A 7,009-nucleotide genomic window follows, 5' to 3' on the forward strand; every position below is an offset into this window, starting at 1 on the left:
CAGTGTATTGTATACACGCAAGGAATGCAAATATGGAGCGACCCGACCGCGACGATGTCTTGAAATTTCTCGGCACAGCATTACACGTCGTGTGATACGAATTCCAATCGTAGATTTCGGAATAAAGGCCCTACGCAAATTCCTGCCATTACTATATCCGTTTACGGTATTTGCTTCCAAACTGCCGGATAATTTGAACCATTTTCTCGAGACAAAAGTCAAGATGTGGGTGTGTTATTTCAAGATATGTTAAAGCTCGCTAAGGTATTTTATAATCAAATGTTTTTTTACATTCCCACGAAGGTCATGTAAAATTGAATAACTGATACAATCAGTGAAGTTAAATGATTACTTAAGCAGCCCTGAACTTGATAATTAGTGGATTCCGTTCGTTTTCTTATTACGATTCGGATCATGGCTAAAGTTACGCAGTTTTCGTTATTAAAAACAAGTGTTGCCATACTTCAATATTTATTAAATTAATCATCTTACTGTAAAAATATAAATGCGAATGTTTAGATGGAGGGATGTTTGTTTGAAGGTATCTCCAGAACGGCTGCATGAATCACGCTGAAACTTGGCATAGATGTAGAACATAGTCCGGACATAGTCCGGATATGAGCTACTAATTAAGTTTTTTCTTAATTTCTTGCCGACGGAGTTCCGGGCAACAGCTAGTAGTTAATAACTTTGTATGTAGCTAACCATTAACAACCTAAATAACCCAGTACTAGTTGAGCTTTGAAATTATTTTTGAGTCCAGTGTTTTATAATTTCATATTTTATTTTCTATTTGAATAGTACACAACACATCATTAGGTGCCGTGTAACAGCGTAAAATACCGTTATAAACCGTTTTCCTCGTCTACATTAACCGTGTAATTTAATTATTTTAATTAGAAACTCTTTTGTCATATTATGACTAACTGTTCTCATTGTAGATTCGAAATTAATTAACATCGTGATATCTCGAACAATATGAAGACATTTTGGGAACAGGGGAACAGTTACAATAAACCACATTTAAATTATTGTAGCAACTGTTTTACGAAAGGATCTTTATTGTTTCTATGAATTTTACTTTTTTATTCAATACTATCGGTCGCCCGCGACTCCTTCCGCGCGGAATTAAAAAAAACCTAGTAAGTAGTCTATGTGTTCTTCCAAAACTATGTCTATGCCAAATTTCAGCCTAATCCGTCCAGCTACACTGGAGATACCTTCAAACATACAATATTAATAAATAAATATAGATAAAATATAATAACATTTAATCCTTTCAATATCACAACAAAATAAGCAAAAACATCACAAAAATAATTATAAAACATAACATTAGTAAGAAACAGCAAATATTTACAAAGAGTGTTGCAATGCTGGCCGGATAAGGTTTCACTCAGCTTTGTATGCTGGGTGTTCCTCTCTGGACCACTCAGCGCTGATCTTCCTTAAATAAATTGGAAAAGAAGGAAATCGTTTTTATATTCCTCAACAATAAACCGTTCCATAAATAAGAGCATAATAAGTAAAAAAGCCCTACTAAAATAGTATTAAAAATCTCGGCTATGGCGACCAAAAGCATAGATCTTGGCTATATGACTCTGTTTATCCCAGATATATTATGACTGAATGTTGCCCACTGTCTTATTAATCTTACTCTTACTAATATTATAAATGCGAATGTTTAGATATATGGATGGATGTTTGTTTGAAGTTATCTCCAGAAGGGTTCAATGGATCTGGTTGAAATTTGGCATAGATGTAGAACATAGTCTGCAAGAACACATAGGCTATTAAGTTTTCTTTTAGTCACGTGCGGACGGATTCGAGGGTGTCACCTAGTTACATCATACTTGGTGTATTTTTATAACTTAATCGTTTGCAAATACTTAAGAGCGTTTAATATTATTATAAGTGTAGTTTCAGCATAAAAGCCTCTACATCTTTCATTTCCACCTCCATCAATAATGGCTGTAATCATTAGGTTCAATATTATCACAGGTCGTATAAAGGTCCTCGTCACGTGCAGCCATTGAGGCAGGAGAGACGCGATCAAACTGCCGATAAAGACGTTCCTATCGATCGATGACTTGCAATTTTCATCCTTGTTCGCTTCATGATGAGAAAAAAAACAAAACGATATTGCAAAAGTTAGCCGCACTAGCATTTGTTTTCGGAACTGGCATCTAAGTTGCGCGTAAATATAACATTATATAGGATTGTGAAGACTTGTCTGAACATAGCAGAGAGAGATTGTGGTCTCGGAAATTTACGATAAATTATTTATTTACCGTTTTGTATGCATTAAGAGGATGATGGGCAAATGCCTTATCAAATTATCGTCGTAATATTTTGTTCATTACGGTCGCATAATTGTAAACAAAAAGTTTATTAGCTTACTAACATTAATGTAAATGTTTGGATGGATGGATGTTTGTTTGAATGTATCTACAGAACGGCTGCATGGATCTTGCTAAAATTTGCCATGGATGTGACCAGTCTGGAAGAATTTAGGCTACTCATTAAGTTTTTTTAATTCGTTGTGTCGATAATTTATTGTATTGCGAAGCTTCAAATAGATTGTTAACTTGAGATATTGGTCTACATCTATTTAGCTAGGTAAAGTATTATCATTATCAGCTCACTATACGTCCCCACTGAGGGGCTCGGAGCCTACACTAAGTTAAGGGTGACTAGGCCATAGTCAACCACGCTGGCCAAGTGCGAGTTGGATGACTTCACACATATCTTTGAATTGATTCGCAGATATGTGCAGATGTACATATGTATATCGGATATCGAAAAACACATTGGTACATGGCGGGATTCGAACCCAGGACCTGCAGATTACAAGTTAAGTGCTTGATCCCTGCGCCACCGACGCTCTAAAGTATTATAATAAAGTGAAAATGAGATTGTCCCTTTGTTTATAGTGGGTCTGTCACGGCCACACCTGTGACACTCTTTATAGCTTCGAATAAGTGAGAATGAACGTTTTTAGTGAGTTTATGCGCGAACGGAGAAATATGGATCTTAATAATCAGAATAAATAGTTATATGTTATTTGGTTTTCACGCTATGGGGTTACACGGAAGATCAGCTCTGAGCGTCCAGAGAGGAACACCCAGCATACAAAGCTGAGCGAATCCTATTCATCTATTAGACACTCAGTCAGACGGGTTTTTGCTTTTTTTTGTAAATCAAGGTTAAGGTATTATAATGCTGGGCTTATGTTATTATATATATACTGGTGTTTTTTCCACTCTGTGACCACGTCGAATGCTATAATTTTAAATTATAATTTTACAATGCGAGTTGAATTATAAAGGTAATTAAAAGATGGCTTATTATTGGCTATACTCAAGCGTACCTTAAATGCCTACTTAGTTTATCAGCATAATGCGATACAGGTGAGATAATTTTAAGTATTACTTTAATTTTCAATTAAAGTGAGGTGAAAATAAAGTCAGTTTGGAGCAGAAATTCTCCGTGAACAATGTCGCAGCCACTTGAGCTATGATTACATCGGATCTCGCTGTGAGCTGTTTGTTTTGCTTTGCCGCAAATTGAAAAGCCCCCGGACAGATTTCACGCACTTGGCTTTTTATTTTAGACTAACTGTCGCCCGCGAATCCGAACGCATGAAATGAAAAAAAAACTTAATTAGTTCTCGGCAATTATTCGAATTTTTATCACCTTCTCTAGTCCCCAACGAACATTTCAAGACCAAAATAAGATAAATCTGTTCAGTCGTTGTTGAGTTTTAGCGAGACTAATAAACAGCAATTGATTTTATATATGAAGACTAGCGTACGCTTACATCAGCGCAGAGTTTAAAAGTAGGTTATATGCTCGTATTTATCAGCTATCTTCTCGTCAAAGTCCCGTCCAAATCAGTCCAGTCATTCTGGAGATTACCCAGAACAAAGGTAGTTGTAGACATAACTCTATCAGGTGGGCAAATATAACAAAGCAGGGTCATTTGACCCAAGGTAATATCGAATGCAGAATTCATTAATATGATGTTACAAAATATGTACGTAAAATGCATGAAATAACAAATGGAAAATATTTCACATTCTTTATAACATCGATGTAATTTTATTCAATCAAATGGAAAAACTATTAGACTGTGAAAAAGAATTTAAAATTCAAGCATGTACTTTACAATTTTATATTATACGTTTCGTTTAGCAAATATAAAATATCAAACAATTCGATATGACATCGTCTACATAATATTAATAAACTAAAGTTTGCCTGCGACTATGTACACGACTTTTCACTTGTATAAGCTCTCTAGCAACATCATCATCATCAGCTCACTATACGTCCCCACCGAGGGGCTCAGAGCCTACCCTAAGTTAAGGGTGATAGTTCTAGCAACATATTCTTCATAAAATTGTAGTATTCTATCTAAGTTTGATGTAATATAATATCACAGTATCAAAACATCCAAGATATTTGTCAACCAGCTAGAAATTGGTTTCAAAGCATTTGCTATAAAAATGTAAAATTTACGCTGCGCCATTGCGACATACAACAATTTCCTCTTGAATAAATATTTTATCCTGGCCGAATCTCTTACAGTACTGTTGACACAATTTATTCAATCGTCGCTGCCTCGCAAGTTTCCTGGAGATGTTTCCTCCGCCGCTAAGCCGAGAAATGGTGAATTTCATTTAAAGGCAACGGAAATTTGGAAGTTTACGTTGATGTTTGTTCATTTTTCATTGCAATGAGGTCTTTTCTATCTTCTGTATAAATAAAAATCATAGTATGTTTTTATATCTATGCGCGTTTTATCCGCAATGCTTTTTGTAAGTAAACGGTGTTCTTTTAAAATTTGTTCGAAGTAGGCATAAATATATTATTTTACCAAGGGTCTGTTACCTCATCATCAGCTCACCAAACGTCCTCGCTGAGGGACTAGGAGACTATTGTAAGTGTGATTAACGGGTTTAAAAGGTAGGCAACGCATATGCAATTGCGTATGTCTATGGGCAACGATCACTTTGCTATTTCATCGATTTCAGGTGGCTGCTCGCTCGTTTGCTACCTTATGTTATAAAAAAAAAGACTAGGCCATAGTCAACCACGCTGGTCAAGTGAGGGATACTCTGTTACCTAATAGTATTTAAATTTGTAGAAAACGTGTATACGTTTTTTTCGAAATCACTAGTAAATTTGAACGATATTTTATAGTAAAATGTTCGCAATTTTCACAAAATGGTAGTGTAATTCACAATAATTTGAATAAGCAATTTAATACACTTCTGAAAATCGACGTCCAACTATCAAATTACTTTGCTCCGGTGTTCGGTAGCATAATAATAGGAAGAGCCTTGAAGTAACGGAAAGTAATCATATATGCTTGTTATTTGCGCCACACATTTTCCTTGATCAAAATAGATTTGTATTAGTTCTGACACGTTACAGAAACACATTAGTGCGTGACTGAGTGAATGATATTGACAGTTAAGTAACATTGCTTTTGCTTTCGACAATTTATGTCTTTTAAGAAATAAAGAATGAATAATAAAGCTGTCGTCAGCGACTCCGTCAACACGGTATTAAAAAATTAATTAACAGCCTACGTGTTCTTCTAGATTATGTCCTGTATTTATGCCAAATTTAATCGAGATCCTTTCAGCTGTTCTTGAGATACCTTCAAACATCCATCCATCCATCTAAACATTCGTATTTATAATATCTGTAAGAAGTAAGAAGGTGAAGGAATACCTGCACATATCTGAGAAGAAATTCAAAGATATGTGTGAAGTCAACCAACCCGGCTGGCGTAATTGGCCATGGCCTAGTCACCCTTAACTTAGGGTAGGCTCCGAGCCTCTCGGTGGGGACATATAATGAGCTTATGATGAAGAAGTAAGATGAATATATTACAGCAAGTTTTTGAATCCTGTCAGCGATACAGAAATTGAGAGTTAAGTTAGCAATGTATGGACATATACGGAGAAATAATGGGCGCATACAAGAAAGTAAAGCGATTTAATGTAGACGACTATAAAGATAGAGGAAGACCAAAATGAGTATGGATTGTATAAAAGAAAATGCGTAAGATGGCAATGAATTCAGATATAACTGCTAATAGGGATGTATGTAAGAATAACACATACTGTACCAACTCTGTGGGGTAAAGGGGAGAAAGATGATGACGATAATTAATCACTTGTCATAAGAACCAGTATTAAAATGTCCGTTAATTTGCAAACACGAGAACGTTCTTTGTTAACTTTAGTCCGATGAGAGAAGTTTCATAAAGTTGGTGCCGCGACAAAGCCGACATGAAATCAATCAAATCTTCAAGTCTCTTGACTTTGCAAATTTGTCATTGTTATGGTAATGTTTCCTTGCTAGTTGCTGGAATAGTTTGAGACTTTTTTTTTTTTTTTATAAGAGAAGGGGGCAAACGAGCGGCGGGAACACCAAGGTGATCATCGACACCCATGGACATCTGCAACACCAGAGGAACTGTAGATGCGTTGCCGGCCTTTAAGGAAATGGTATGCTCGCTTCTTGAAGGTCCCTAAGTCGTATTGGTTTGGAAATACCGCCGAGGACAGACCGTTCCACAACGCGACTGTGCGAGGCAAGAAATTGCGCGAGAATCGCACCGTTGTGGAACGCCAGCCATCCAGGTGGTGTGGATGGAACCTGGCGGTCTGTCGTGTCGTCCGATTACGGAACTCGGCGGCAGGAATCGTTCCAAACAATTCTTCGGAACACTCCCCATGGTAAATGCGGTAAAAAATGCAGAGGGAACTAACGTCCCTCCGCAAGGCCAGGGAATCAAGCCGATCGGTAAGACCTCGGTCGTTGACGATTCGAGTCGCTCTCCGTTGTATGCGGTCAAATGGAAGAAGCTGGTACTGGGGTGCTCCTGCCCCTCTGGGCACCTCTGTGCGAGCAGTACTCCATATGGGGCCGCACTTGCGCCTTATAAAGTTGTAGGCGGTGGCCCGGCTGGAAATACTGCTTCGCCCTACTG

Source organism: Papilio xuthus, unplaced genomic scaffold (genome assembly GCF_000836235.2).
Source record: "Papilio xuthus unplaced genomic scaffold, Pxut_1.1 DF827714.1, whole genome shotgun sequence".
In the NCBI taxonomy this organism is placed as follows: Eukaryota; Metazoa; Arthropoda; class Insecta; order Lepidoptera; family Papilionidae; genus Papilio; species Papilio xuthus.